Source organism: Emydura macquarii, unplaced genomic scaffold, assembly GCF_026122565.2.
Source record: "Emydura macquarii macquarii isolate MOO-44397 ecotype Brisbane River unplaced genomic scaffold, CSIRO-AGI_Emac_v2 contig_3692, whole genome shotgun sequence".
NCBI lineage: Eukaryota > Metazoa > Chordata > Testudines > Chelidae > Emydura > Emydura macquarii.
This window is the reverse complement of record NW_027133829.1, coordinates 7,426,498-7,442,219: the sequence shown is the minus strand read 5'-3', so window position 1 is coordinate 7,442,219 and position 15,722 is coordinate 7,426,498. Positions and strand designations below refer to the sequence as shown.

At 48.1% G+C, this 15,722-nt stretch overlaps 1 long non-coding RNA gene across 1 annotated transcript in view; it reads left to right on the top strand.

Annotated features, from left to right (window-relative positions):
- The first annotated feature begins 2,357 nt into the window (after window positions 1–2,357).
- LOC137145988 (uncharacterized) overlaps window positions 2,358–15,722 on the top strand; it is an 85,128-nt gene continuing 71,763 nt past the window's right edge. The window contains exons 1-2 of the long non-coding RNA XR_010917808.1: window positions 2,358–2,450; window positions 3,353–3,485. This is a non-coding gene — a long non-coding RNA (uncharacterized lncRNA). The remainder of the gene's footprint in view (window positions 2,451–3,352; window positions 3,486–15,722) is intronic.

Below are 15,722 nucleotides of genomic sequence, written 5' to 3'. Positions count from 1 at the left end.
AAGATTGTTGCTAATAACTTTTGTCATTGCCAGGAACTAAGCAACTATAGCCAGCCTAATTTATAGCATCAGAGAGTCCTGAAACCTTTTGTGGATTCAGAAAATAAAACTGACTAAAGCACACCAGGAACAGAACAAAAAAACGGAGACTATAAAAGCCAGAGAACTTGAAAATTATTGGCGCTGTCTGTAAATCTGCATGGTGCTGAGGTGCTTTTAACGCTCGAAGATTTGACTTACACAGCAGGAAATGACAGAACGTTAATGGTAGCATCATTTGTTCACTTAGCCCTGCGTTGTGGGCAGTGTTTCTGAAGTGCTCATTTAAGTCCCATAGCTGAATAATGATAATTGAATCCAATACTGGGCAAGATTTAAGAAAGAACAGGCACACTTCACCTTTCTGTTGCTGGAAAAGTACGTGAAAAGATGGAGATGTAGGGCTCGATCCAGAAGAAAATGGAAGCCTTACCACTCGCTTTAATGGGTGTTGGATTGGGTCCATCGCTGTCTGCCTGATGAGGTTTATCATGGATTCTAAGGAACTTCTCTCATGGTGGGTGTAATTCTTTTCCATTATTGTTTGATTTCAGAGCTCCGGAGGGGCACACACTACTTTAAACACAAGGTCACTGCCCCGAAGAAGTTACCATCTAAGGCCCTGACCTTTCAAGCTGATGTCAGTAGGTGCAGAGGGGTCTGTCCTGATCACGTTGCAGGAGCAGGGCCTCAGACACACACCATACATGATACAACAAATTCAGCCACAGAAGCATGATCTGTTGGCGGGGAGGTGGGGACGGGGACGGGACCATCTGTTTGCTACATGTGTACACAGCCCCTAGCATCAGGCAGCCCTGATCTGTAAATGTGGCCCGTAGGGACTACTGCAGTGTGAATAACAGAAGAACATACCATGTGCCTGATTGTCATCTCCTCCCAGTGTAAATCAGGAATAATGCCCCTGAAGTCCATGGGATTTCGCTCGTGTAAGGCAGGTCACAACCAGGACCCACCTGTGGGGAGATCAGTACCGCAAACACATCACAAGCGGGTTGGGGGTGTTCGTGAATGGGAGCTTTTCCATGTGTCACTGAAGAAGGTGCGATTTGTGCGTGGAGGCTACGGAGCTGTGGCTGGAACAGCAGGAGAGGAATATGGTTTTAGCAACATGTTCTAAATCAGTGGTTTTCAACCTTTTCTTCATTTGCGGGCCCCTAAAAATTTTGGGATGGAGGTGCGGACCCCTTTGGAAATCTGCGACATGGTCTGTGCATCTCCTGCGGTCTACAGAGCACAGTTTACAAAACCGCTGCTCTAAATGGCCTGGAAGAGTGAGAGGCGAGAGACAGTGTGGCCAGCAAAGAAGAGGCTGCTCTAATTTACAGGAAAACTAGCAGAGGTGTTAGCAGCCTGGGGAAGGAGAAATGAGACATCACCGAGACGGCTAACACAGAGCAAAGCATCACTACAGAGATGACACTCTGCCAGGTAGGTCTGACAACATTGGCATGGTAAACACTATTATCGGAGCTTTATAATTTAGCCGTACAAATTTCCCTCTGGGCTGGTGTGGAATATGTCAGTTCTCAGATGACTGAGCCAAACTGAGCAGTATTCCCTGGATGGCTGTGGAGTCACACCCCCTCTTATGCCAGGGCTGAATTAGCTGAACCATGAGCAAATCTGGAGAGAGGTGTGCAATGGGGTATACTTAAGGTTACCACCTGGCCAGTTTTTGACCAGCACAGCCAGTTTTTTTATGGATTTGCCGGTTGCCAGAAAAATAATTTAATTTTTTACGTGGGTCTAAAAGATGTGCATTATTATCACAGTACACTAGGATATCTGATGTGAAAAGTTTCTGTGTCCAGCTAAAGATGCTGCAGTGTTTCCGCTTCCACAGTGTAAGCGATAACCGATCAAAACTGTTGAAAATACAGCAGCTGTCTGCCCGGCAACACACAAGTGCACCACACGTGTGTGTGTGAAAGAGGGTTTGAGTCATGTGAGAGTGAGGAGACGTGTTCTCTCTCTAGATATTATAAGTGCCTGTTGAAGGGGGTGAGGGGCTGCGAAGTTGCTTTGTGGTGGGGGGTTGTGGTGGACGTAACTTGTTGGAGGGATGGGTGCTGGTTTTTTTGCATTTCCAAGGTGGCAACACTAGGTTTACCAGGCCCTTTGAGGCCCCCTATTGGAGGCCTTGTGGTCCTACCACACACTGCCCCAGAAAAAGAGCAGTAAAGGTGGGTCCTCCAGTTCTGCCTAGAAAGGCTTCAGGGAAGCAACCAATCGGAGCACAGCAGACTCAGATAAAAGGAGCTGCAGGGCTGTCTGAGTGCAGACCAGTTGCTGGTGGGGACCAGAGGAGCAAGGAAGAGGCTCCTTGCTGGTGCTCAAGGAAGAACCAGAAGATGGGTTCTGGTGATAAGGAAGAACATCAGCCTGAGGTGAGGGCTAGGAGGGAAGTGGCCCAGGGAATAACAGCAGCAACCATTACAGGAAGCAGCACGTGGCTGCTATCTGTAGGGACCCTGGGTAGGGACCTGGCATAGTATGCTGCTCTGGGTTCCCTCACGGGCAGGGTGGCCTGAGCCCTGAGAAGGGGCTAAGGCTTGTTTAGAGGCCCCAGTGAAGGGCAGGCCTTAAAGAGTCTCCAGGGAGAGAGCCATGCGGGCACTGCTCTATAACCAGGCAGACATGGACTTAAAGCTAGTCCAGAAGGGCTCAGCACCTTTGAAGGGGATATGCTATGTCTGCACCTCCCCCTATAGCATTCTCCAAAGAGGCAGTGAATGGTGTCTGTGGGACCCTTGGATATGCCTTGCCTCCCATTGCTAGGCCAATGCGTGGTTGCTAAATGAGTCACTTCTCAATCTGCGAACGCACTGTAACCTACTTAGCATGGTGTCTTTCCTCCTGTCTAGCTCGGTATATCTCTGTTCTCCTCTCTAGCAATTGCTCCACATGAGAGGATAAAAGCCTACTAACGCTACTGGTTAGAAGCACTGGTCCTCTTGCCTAAGCCATAAAAATGTGTGCTTTTAGCTCTGAGGGTCCCATCTTCAAACCCTTCTGACAGCCCAGCCAAGGGGGTTAGGTGTTGGTAATTTTGTTGTCGTAAACCTATATGAATTATTGAAAGGAAAGGAAATAATCACAACACGTGCTCCCAAAATAGACTGCTTTTTACATTTTATCCTCCATAAATGCAACAACTTTCAGGGGCCTAAGGCGCCCCGGGCTCCTGCTGAAAGCTACCCCCTTCTACTGAAATCTGAAGCGGTGCATTGGGCTCTATGGGTCAGTTTTTGATACCCCTGCTCACGCTCAGTGGCATCTCTCTCTGCAGGCAGTCCCATTGGCTTCAGCGGGGCAGCTTGTGCAGTAAAGAACTATCCGGCATGAGAAGGCATCAGAGTGTGACCATATATTTGAAACTGACCCAGGACTTGAACCTACGCTGTGCTGAGTGACTAACGCTGGTGAGTAAGCAAACAAGAACTCCAATAGAGTTCAAGGAGCTGGGTCATGTCCTCAGAGGCGCTCTGCACCAGGCATGATCGCATCCATGCAGCCGCAGCAACAGCCCTTTTTAGAGATAGAGCGGAAATCCTGTCCTTAGCTCACCCTGGTGAGATTTGGTCACGCAGCGGTCTCCCGAGGTGGAGTGATTGTCAGAATGTAGGTGCCTCCAGAGGGGTCAGGGCTATATGCCAGTGATCTCATGGGGTTGCCACAGCAGGTGTGCTCCTTGGCTGGGTATTAATTGACTTGTGATTGATCCCAAACAGGATGCATGAGGGTGGGGGCATGTTGCTTTTTCTGGGTGGGGAGGAGGGCGGTTACTTACAGAACAGTTCAAGCGTGGAGCTCTGCACTCTGAGAAGAGAGACCTAGTGGTCCAGGCCTCAACGGTGTGAACAGCAGGTGGGAGGGGGAGATGCTTCCCTTTCTCTGATTACTTTAGGGGTGTGTTCTCCCTTCCCTCATGGAGGTCTCTTTGGGGGTAGCTATGCCAGACTCTGTCTGCCACTGCACTGCTGGAGCTGGGGGCTGCAGCTCAGCTTTTTTTCAAGCTCTGCTAGCCAAATGAGCTGTTTAAATGCCCCACCAGATTGGCTGCAGGTGTGGGGGGACAGGGCTGGCTGGGCCCAAAATAATCCCTTAACCCCCAGTTGGCCAGTGTGGGGTTCATGCACCACATCACAATGACAAGGTGTAGCCTCAGCCTTTGCTGGTGGGCTTTGGAGTCATTGGTCCCTTAGGGTCACCTTTTCCAAAACAGCCTCTGGCTCTGTGCCCAAAACTGGGCATGCCCCAAACTCCTGCTCTGGGTGAGTCAATGTCTCTCTCACCCACACACGCTTGGTTGATTGCTTGCCCCAATGTTTGCTCTAGTTTCCTAGACTGAGGCTGGGAGCTGTAGAATCTGGTCATCTATCAGCTAGTCTGATTCTCACCTGTGTCTTTTTGAGAGTGTGTGTGCCCGGGCAAAATCTCAAACCACTTTCCTCATCCCAGACTAGTTAATGGATCATACTGGCATGGCAGGATCCTCACTGAAGCCCCAGTTGTGCAGAGCACTTAAATACGTGTTTAAGCATGTGAGCAGTCCCGTTGACAATTCAAGAACTTACAGCCTGGATCCTCAAAGGTAACTAGGCACCTAACTCATTGATTTCAATGAGAGTTAGGGACCTGAATGCCTTTGAGGATCTGGCCTAAGCGCTCTGCGGAACCATGGTGCACATGCAGGTTTTCAGTGTGCCCAGGGTAGAGCCTCACTCTTGTAATATGCTGAGTATCTTCAGCAAGGTAACAAGTGACTTCAACTCCCAGTGAAGTCACCAGTGGCAGCTAGTTGAAGGACAGGATCTTCTGTGACCGTGACTGAGTGACCTTGTCACATATAGTCAGTCAGAATTTCCTGCCTTTTAATCCTGCGTAACCCAACCATGTGTCCCAACTGGGTGTGTCTGATCCCATCTAGTTTCATATAAAAAAACAACATGCAAGTTTTCCTTTTTTTTTGCAGCCTGAACAGTGGGTGAAATAAAGTCAGTTTAGCTAATGCCTGGGAAAAAAGAACACTGCAATGTACTACATGGTGTCGTGGAAAAATAAAGTCACACTGCTATATTTAGAGTTGGATTGGGTGCAGCTTTAATTGACACACACACACATACAGAGACTTTAGCTAAAGGGAAGCCCCAGCAGCATGTCTAGATGCTGCTCATAGGAACTTCAACCAGCTACCTGAGACTAGAAGACTTATATAAGGTAATATTACATATTCATGTGATCGTATAGTGGAATTTAATTAACAGGTTATAATTTACAGGAAGACACATTATAATGCACAATGGGGTACACCAGATGTTAATCAAGTAAGACCAAAGAACAAATGATTATACAATGGGGTTTTCCAACTGCACCGGCTATCACCCAAGTGTCAGAGAGTTATGCAATACACAATGGGGTGTTAGTCTGTTAAACAGAAAATGTCTAGGGGCCGGTAAGTCTGGGGAGCAGGTACCAGTACTTATCAAGACAGATGTCTGTTTCCAGACTTCAAAAGAGACTTTAATAGGGCTAAGGTTCACAACAGGGGTTTGCATTTAGATTGTGATACTGAGACATCCTGTGGGATTTTAGCATCTTTATCTCCGTCTCAGTTTGGGCATCCTGTCAATGATTTAACCTGAGGGCTTCCATCACAGTTCAGGCTACCCAGTTTCAGGTCAGGCCCTCTATAATCAATTTCAGGCCAGGCATTCTATAATCAATTCTATGACTAATTCTTTGATTCCACAATGGATTCAGAAAGTAGTTTTGAGAGGCAGGATAGTCTTTTGAGGAGATGCTGGCCTGGATCATCTGAGCCACTCCGAGTTCAAATCCTGCTTTTGCAACAGAATCTTTGGGTGATCTTGGCCAGCTCAGTGTCGTCTCCCTGTGCCTCAGTTTGCCATCTGTGGTATGGGCATAAGATAACTTCCTCTACTGGTCTTGTCTATTTAGCGTGCACGCGCATCAGGACAAGGACTGTTTCTATCTGCTGCAGTCAGGTGTGATTGCAGCATGCCTAGACACACCTAAATTAGCGTCAGTGTAGCTAGCACAGCTAAAAATAGCAGTAAAGGTGCAGCAGCCATGGACTTCAGACAGGCCCATGCTGGGACCTTGGGTGCGCTCTGACATTGCTAGCCCAGGTCAGGGTCCAGGCTGCCCTCTCTTCACTGCTGCTTTAGCTGTGCTAGCGGGATTAAAGCACCACAGATTGCAGTGCAGACATGCCCTACATGTGTGTATGTTGGCTGCAGCCTGTAGTTGCTAGAGTAATATTAATAATAGTAAGGAAGTAGAAAGTTTGTCAACAGTACTAATTACTTGGGAGATTATTTCTCTCCCCTAAACTCCCCCTTGAAATAATTGGGTGTTTGCCCCCAAAAAACCCCCTAAAACCTGAATTTTTGTGTTGAAAATAGACTTGTTTTGGCAAAAATTGATAAAACTGTTTTGACTAGCTCCAGTGATCAGGCCTCAGCACGCCGGAGTGATGTAGCTGCATTGTCCACATTAGCGCTTTAAAAGTTACTCAGTCATTTCTCAGAATCTTTCCAATACATGCACACTTAGATGTGAGACTTCTTGGAGTGTCACAGCAAGGTGCACTAATAACTGTTGGGGTTTCCCTGTCACCATTTGGTCTTTTCCATCCCCTGAGATTTCAGAGTTGTGATCTGGACATATTCCCTTTTGACAGTTTAGGAAATCTCATCATTGGAGTTCTCATTTAAACTGATCGTGCATGAATCTTCCAGAAATGACTAACTCCCTTGCTGCTTCAGGTGCAGTGGAGGAAAGTGAGGAACTTGAAATGCATTTAATTCCACTCCTCTTGATTGGTGCTTCTTTATTTGTTGAGAGCTCTTGGATAAATCCACATTCCTACCAGGCCTAAATTTGGCTCAGTATCAACAGCATAATATACCACTGCCTAAAACTTACCTCCAAAATTCATTAAAACAAGTTGTTTTCAGATTGCATTGTACGTTGTTTTGAAGACGAGTATTGCAATCCATAAGCTAGACAGGATGCATATTATGAATACACATGTGGGGGGCTAGATCCTGAGCTGGTGTAAACAGGCACAGCTCTGTTGATGTCCGTGGATCTATGCCCAGCACAGCTGTGCCCATTTACATCTGCTAAGGATCAGCTCCATCGTGTTTACGCGTAATTAGATGGCGTTCCAAATTTGTTCCTCGTACGGTGTCTGTACACTGGATGTTAGTGCATATTTGCTGTTTCTGGTGGTTCATCCTCATTAATGCCAAAAACAATTGTGATACATGAACTTCAGCTGTCTTTCTCTCACCTTGGCTGTTTGAGCCATTGTCTCCATTATTGTGTGCAAGCTAGATATTCGTTACTACTTTGGGATGGGGTCTTCTGGCCATCCGTTGGCAGCAAGCAAAGCAAGCCTGGTGCCAGGCAGTACATGCCTCTCGCTTACCTCTCCCTGCGGCCTCTTCATTTCTGCTGAGCTTCAACAGCGCACGACAGCATTGGGTCAAGTTCTCGCCTCATTTTTCTGACTTTTTTTTTTTTTTTTAGCCCCAGCAGCTTTGGCTCCCACGCTCCCATGGGGAGTTCCTAACACATCACCTGCTGCCAGAGCTGTGGTTGGCCGGTGGCCCTCTCAGCAGAAGCATCTGAAGAGCCAGAGGTCTCCTGTTTTTCGCAAAGCAGGTGGTGCTGTCTTGCTGCGGCAGGCTGGCCCCCCACCATTCTTGTGAGCTAAAATAGGAGTTGAGGGGGGGAAAAATGCAAAGGGGGACTGGGATTTTTAAGTGCTGCTTTTGGTGATGTAACAACTCCGTACACCAGAGCAGTCAGGTGCCACCATGAGTCTGATCACTCACATAGGGGGAGGTTAGACGAGACCCCCAGTGCTTCATTTCTAAAGATACTGACTACTGTAGCTCAAGATACAGTAGAACTACACTAGCACAGCTTAGTATTAGCTGCCTTCTCCCCTCTAGGGACGGAGGGGCACCACTCAAAGACTGCCCTATACACACCAAGCCAGGACATCCTGGCATCTTCTTCAGGCACCAAAGAGAGCAGAGCTGTTGAATCCATGTTCTTCTTTTGAGGCTGTGACTCGGCTTTTTTCTTTTCCCCACAATCTTTGTTTACTGCCCAGTTCCCACGTGCATTAACCTCTGCTAAGTGGGTGATTGCAAGGAAGCTTTCGCTCGTTGCCCGGAGAACTCAAGCGGGTCTCTCCCTTCTGCTTCCAGCTGCCAAGGAGGTCAGATCTGGAGGTCAGCCCCTAGGTTTTGATTAACTTGCCTGTAAAATGGAATGCTCAGGCCAGCTTCCACTGGGGCTCCAGCAACACAAAGATAATTGACCTTAGGAAACTGCCTTTTGGCAGCCTTTTTATAGCGAAGTCCTGCAATCCAATTACGTCCCACAATGGGCCTTTCATGGGACTATTAGTTTAATGTGGCTTTCAGCAAAATTGGCCTCGGGGGAATCTGAAATCCCAGAAAAACCTCCATGGGTTTGTGATTTTTTTGAATAAAGCAGGGATGGATTATTGAACAACATTCCCACTAGGAGACGTTGACATTTAAAGCACAGTCTCTGTAGCAGTAGCCTTGAGATCCACAGAGTGCTGGGACTTAAGATCCACCAGTTATATACAGGAGCAAAATGTTGCTATTAGCCTGTGGGGTCTGCAATACATTCCTCCTGCAGTATCCAAGCCAGATAAAGGCCATGGTACACTCCCATATAGGGGCAGAGCATTCAGACTGCAGATCGAAGTGGGGTGGTTTCTCCTTTTACACTGGGGTCTTCAAAGGGTTGGAGGAGAAAGGACGTGGGAATTAGCTTGGCTGATTTAAGGCCCCCTCTGGGTGGAATTACAGCTTTTTGCCGAGGATCCTCGCAAGCCACCTTTGTCAGAAATACCAGCTGCCTCGACTCACAGACAGGGTCACTAAGTTGATGCGTCAGTGGTTAAGACACTTGGGAGACCTGCATTCGATTTCCTGCTCCACCAGAGACGTCCTGTGTGACCTCTGGCAAGTCCGTTCGCCTCTCTCAGCCTTAGTTTCCCATCTGTAAATTGGGGATAAAAGCAGCCCCTACCTCAAAGAGGGCTTGTAGGGCTAAAATACATTGAAGATGGTGAAGTGCTTTGAGATCTAATGATGAACAGCGCTACGTAAGAGCTAGGTAATAGTATTCAACTGTCGGAGCTTTTCCATGGTTGTGGGAGGTAGATAGCACCTCTGTAAACCTAGCTTGCTGCTCTTTTGTGTCAGGAAAGCCTCTTGGTGTAGCCATTCCTTAAGGGGGAGATGTCATCCGACTGGGCAAGGGGCTTGTTTTGACCTGTCCCTACCAAATGAAATTCACGCCGATGAACGAAGTGGACCCGCTGCAGCATGACACTGCTTTGCACCCGAGAGTACCTCAAAGAACTTTACAAATGCTAGTGAATTTAAACTTGGGCCATGCCGGTGAGTGGGGCTAGTATCATGCGTTTTCCTAGTCTGTAAAATGGAGAAGCACAGAGAGGAGAAGCAACATACTGAAGGTGTCACAGCCAATCTGTGGCAGAGCCAGGAATAGACTCTCAGACTTTAGGGTCAGAAGGGACCAATATGGTCATCTAGTCTGACCTCCTGCACAACGCAGGCCACAGAACCTCACCCACCCACTCCTGTAATAGACCCCAACCTATGACTGAGTTACTGAAGTCCTCAAATGATGGTTTAAAAACTTCAAGGTACAGTGAATCCACCAGCAAGTGTCCCATGCCCCATGCTACAGAGGAAGGTGAAACCCCCCCCGGATTTCTGCTAATCTGCCCTGGGGGAAAATTCCTTCCTGACCCCAAATATGGCAATCAGCTAAACCCGGAGCATGTGGGCAAGATTCACCAGACACCCAGAAAGAATTCTCTGTAGTAACTCAGAACCCGCCCCATGAAATGTCACATCACAGGCCCTTGGGCATATTTACCTCTAGTCGTCAAAGATCTGTTAATTGCCAAATTAGGCTGTCCCATCATACCATCCCCTCCATAAATGTATCAAGCTCAGTCTTGAAGCCAGCTAGGGTTTTTTGCCCCCACTGCTCCCCTTGAAAAGCTATAGAATGCAAGGGCCTGATTTCTTCCCACCTACCTTCCCCAATCTGGCACTTACCCCAGTGCAAAGTGGGCACAGAGGCTGCCACCACCAGTGTGCGAAGAGATTCTGATTCAATGACCTAGAATACCCACTTTATAGGGGGGTGAATCGCTTGGAGATGCAGGGAAGCGAAAAATGTGCCTTCCAGAAATAGTGCAGGCTCACCCAGGGTCAAATCTTTGGAAGGCATCTAGCTGTCTAAAGATGCAGTAGGATTTTCAGAAGCCACCTAGAGGCCTAACTTCCAACGGGAAAATTCCACTAAGTGCTGACCTGCCTCTTGACACGCCTAAAGATCTTTAAAAATCTGGCCCCAAATCCCTTCTGTGGTCATGGTAGTTACTCAGAGTATTATGGGATGGAGCCAGGCTCCACCCCCTTCCTGACTTCATGTTCTTGCCTTGTGACGCAAGTGAATAAAGCAGCAAGTTCCCAGCCTGCAGTGCTGTGAGTAGACTTGGCTTCATATCATCGAGCGGTGCCTTTAATAAATCTTGTCTAACCACATGGCACCAAGTTGTGTGCTGTGTCGTAGAGCCCTGCCGTGGGATTGGGATTCCTCAGGACCTGCTGTCATAATAGCAGGAGCGGGTAAAATGTACTCTGCAGGCGGGAGTGGGTGGGCAAAAAAACCAGATCCCATTAATTTGCAGGCAAACACTAAATCTCTCGTTGGTTTGTCATACATAGAACTTCAGCAGTGTAAGCAAGTTTTTCTCTATTCAAAAAAAAATTTTTTTTTTTAAATACTTGAGGAATGTAAAGAGATTTGACGTCTATTATAACAGGAGTTAAAGTATTTTTTTTTACATTGCTTAAGCAAGATTTGTTTTGTTTTTAGTGGCTAAAAATTGTCTGAATTCCATTTTTATGTCTATAACTGACTTTTTTAGCACCGTGGGGGAATCTCTCACTTGAGGGATTTGTGGGATCCAAGATTTTTGCGGGTAGGAGCAGGGTAAAAATGAAAGGAACAAGGTGGGTGGCGTGGGTATTGCAGGGTAGGACGTGAGTGAGATTTAAAAAAAGAGACCTGCCTGGGGCTCTGCTGCACAGTGCCATGGAGATGATACTTCTGACTTTCTCCTGTGCCTTCTACCCACAGATCTCACAGTGCTTTGTAAACGTTAATGAATTAGGCTTCATAACAGCCCGGCTAGGGAGGTCAGGATCATACCCCATTTTACAGATGGGGAAAACTGAGGTACAGAGTGATTTCATTTGTCCTAGATCCGGGCGTAAGGCAGTGGCAATGTCAGGAACAGAACCCATCCTAGGAACAATTCCAGATTTGCCCATAAAAGAAAAAATGAAACAAGTCCTCTCTCAGAATACCAGCTGATCCCCCAGCTGGATTTGAACATGACAATAGCTGTTTCAAATTCACCAAGAAGCGTTTACAATTGATTTTTCTGTGGTGTTAGGCACTCCATTGTTGTACCCTTTTCTCAAACACCCTGATATGAGGCTACTAGATTGAATCAGCCCAAATCCATCGATTCTGTCCTTGAAATAGCACCTCTCTGTACAGTGTGGAGTTCTGCTCTCAAGTGGGTGCATTGAAGGGCTGGTGGATTTGTGCTGTATATTAGAATCTAGGGATACGTTCACACTGCATCTATGTAGACAGCGCTTTGACAGGCTGGTGCTTGGACTCTCAAACCCTGCCACCAGGCTTTGGAGCCTGAGATCTGGCCCGAGCTGGGGCGTCTACATAGCTATTTATAGCATGCTAGCAGGAGCCCTGCTAACACAGTGTGAATCCAGGCTGGGCGGCTCACTCCCAGATGCAGTGTAGACCTATTCTAGAGATGTAAATGTGTTTAAGTTGAACAAGCCACTTAAATAAAAGCATTGACTGCTGCTTCCCCCTCAATGTTCCAGACAGAGAGAGAGAAAATAGCAGTGGTAATTATGGAGATGGAGTGTTGCTGGCAAATAATGTGAACACAAAGACCATTTCCAGGAGCAAATGGAGTGTAACTCCTCTGTAATGTCTCTTGATTCATCTTGAAAGGGGTAAGGCCTGAAGTCCAGTTGGGACAAGAGTAGTGTGGAAGGAATGAAGCACTGGGAACTTCAGCAAATACTAGAACTTCATAAAATGTCCAGGTTTATAAAAGAAAAGAGAGAAAACCTCATCTCCAAAGAGGCTACTTCTGAGGCAATGGGATAGTCGTGAAATACAGGCTTTTATAACTACCCAAAGCAGAACACACTGTGATTGTCCCTTGTCAATAATTGCTTGCAAGTGTCATCTGTATCCTTGGGAACTCCTCTGGTATGTTACACCCACCTTTCCCCTGTGATATCTGCTTTTGGTTTTTCTCTCAGGCTATGTCTACACTGATGCCACCGTCAGATCGACTTAATCTGGATCGACTGAGCGGTCAGTGAAGACCCGCTCAGTCGATCCAGAAGTCGACATACTAAACCACCTCCTCAACTGGCGTAGCCCTGCATCGACGGGAACGCAGTTCCCATCGGCGTGGTGCAGTGAAGACAGCGCGCAGAAGAGACGCGCAGCAGTCGACGGGAGTTACGCCAGTACTTTGCGTAACTCCCATCGACTGTCGCCGAATTGCTGAGGTAAGTGTAGACCAAGCCTCAGTCAAGACACAGGAGTAAGCAGGAAAATAGACTGCCCACTCGGGTGTGATCAGTAAATGGATTCCACTGCAATCCTACCAGTCAGATTCTGATCCCATAAAACCAGGGGGGTTCCGTTGAACTCAGTGGAATTACAATGGCATGCCTAAGATGAGAACCTTGTTTAGCTTTATGAATTAATTAGATTTATTTCCCAGCTTTGCTGCTGGTCTCATCAGTGGCGTGAAGGCTGCACGGCTGTGAGCAAATCAATTCATACCAAAGATGTCTATTTCCAAGGCACTGATCATGTTCTGGGAGGGGACTGCATACCCACACTCCACAAATAGGTGGTCCAGGTTTAGCTAGACATAGGTGTGTGGTTTTAGGCTTGCCAACCCTTCAGGAATGTCCTGAAGTCTCCAGGAATTAAAACTTAATCTTTAAAGACTAAGTTCTATGATGAAACCCCTAGGAATACCTCCAACCAAAATCGGCAACCCTATACTGTGGTTACACGTTGTGGGAAACTGTACCTTTAAGCGGCTTAGCTGTGGAGACCGGAAGTCTGGGAAGTGGTACTGCAGAAGTGTCGTGCAGAGGCAGTGGCTGAACGAAGCAGCTCTAACAAGTGCCTTGTTCTGCGTGGTTACTGAACGCCACACAGCCGCATACCTTGGGAGTTCAAAAGCCCAGCACGTTTTGTGATCGGAGTGGACGTTAGGCGCCTCAATACCTTTACAGATCTGGGCCAAAGTGCCTCTTGTTGCCTGACATGCGACAAACCTTTCTGCTGTTGGGTGGGAGGGGCGGAGGGAGGGTGGGGATGGGACAACTAGGTCAGAGCAATTGTTTGTTATCACTGCTGGTGTTTATTTTATTTGTATTACAGTAGCCATCAGACTTCTTGAGCCCAAGGGCCTCCTTGTGCTTAGTGCAGCACAAATACATGGCATGAGACAGTCCCTGCTCCAGAGAGAGTACGTTGAAAACAGACAAGACAGATAAAGGGTGAGAGGGGAAACAGAGGCACAGGCCCTGACTATAGGGTGACCAGGAGCTCTGTCTGCCTTAGGGTATCCTGTTGCACCTAAGATTTCTTTTGCCGTGTGTTCTCTGCTCCTGAAACTCTGGGACTCTTTTTGGGAAGATGGTTCCAAGGCCAGTGTGTCTTAGGAGTCTGGTTTTAAGGTGGAGCAGACATAGGGCTGTGATAGCACAGAAAAGCCCTTTCAGATCCTCACCACCTGGCAGCGAGACGTTTTAAAATCTGGTCTAAAATGTGCATCTTAAAACAACTCACAAGTCACGCAGACAATGAGACTGAAACATCCCACCCATTCTGCTGAGTCGAACGGAGCCGGGTTTCTTCCCCTTCCTGGACAGGAGGGGCAGATGACAATCCTAGAAACGCAAGGGATAATTTGAGAAAGCGGCTCACAGGGTTGGAGGCTGATTTTGCAGAGGCCAGTACAATAAAGGGCAGCCGGCTGAGTCACACGGGTATTACTGTGTCGCAGGGCTGGGGGGGGACACACAAATACTGCATGGGATTTACAGCTCTTGTGTGTGTTCTCTCGTTCTTGTTTTATATACTATGCCAGTGATTTTCAGCCTCTTGTCATTTGCAGGCCCCTAAAAAATTTCAAATGGAGGTGTGGACCCCTTTTGGCAATCTTAGAGAGCTGCAGACCACAGGATTAAAAACCACTGTACTAGGCAGAGCTTCCCACAAAGAGGGCTTTCTTTCTCGCCTCCCCACCCCTAGCTTTATAAGGTGAGAAGGGACTATTTAATCATCTGGTCTGACCTCCTGGATAACACCGACCATAGAGCAGGAGTCCTGTGGTACCTTAAAGACTAACAGATTTATGGGGGCATAAGCTTTCATGGGCAGAAACCCGCTTCATCGGGTGCATGGGTTTCTGCCCACAAAAGCTGATGCCCAAATAAATGTGTTAGTCTTTTAGGGTGACACAGGGCTTGCTGTTTTGCTAAAAACAGACTAACCTGGCTCCCCCTCTGGAACTCCTCAACAGGCCATAGAATTTCACCCAGGTATGCCTATGCTGAGCCCACTCTGATGGACATCTTCTTGGAAGGCATGCTGACGGCGTCAAGAGAAATCCGTCTTCCTTTTTGGGTACATTCAGCTACTCTGCTCCTCCCCTTCATGACTCTATTTAAAAGCGCAATGCCTCAGGCAGAGCACTGTCGGCTTGATTTATCTGGTGTAAGAACACACCTGTGGTCCCAGACTCCGGTGAGCTGCCATGGTAGACAGTGGCAGGCGTGGGAGCTCTTGCCTCTCCCAGGGAGGGGGTGGAGTAAGATGGCTAAGTGTAGATCCTCTCCCAGTCTTCCGGAGGAATTCCTGTTCCTGCGATGGCCGTGCTGGGATCCCGTGTATTGCCAACACCCACCAGCCCTGCACGGGACTAGGGCTGCTTGCTGTGAGCTACGGGGTCCTCATGCCCCCTGTGCAACAGGGAGCCCCCCAGAATCCGCAGTGAGCAAGCAGCCCAGTGTGACTGTAGAGGTGGTGCGGGGTGCCCTGGAGCCCAGCGCACACAAGAGTGAAGAGCTCTGGCCTACTCACTCTGTGGGGGTGGGGGTGGTTCCCCCTCCAGGGCCCAAGCATAATTTTTTTGGGGCCAGTACGAACTTGTAACACGGGCCCCCTCCCACACACAGAATGGGGGTTGCAGCCCGGTCAGGGCCTCCGGGCCCTGGTCAAGTGTACCTTCCCCCCGCCCCATCTGGGGGCCCTGGTCTCAGTTCTGGTCATCCTGCTCCGATCCTCTCCTGCCTACGCTGCCTCCCCAGGTTCCTGGGGTGGGATGGGAGGGCTTGGTGGGCTGGAAGGGAGACAGGGAAAAGGAGAATTGGGAGCCAAGGGCAGCGGTGGGGAGG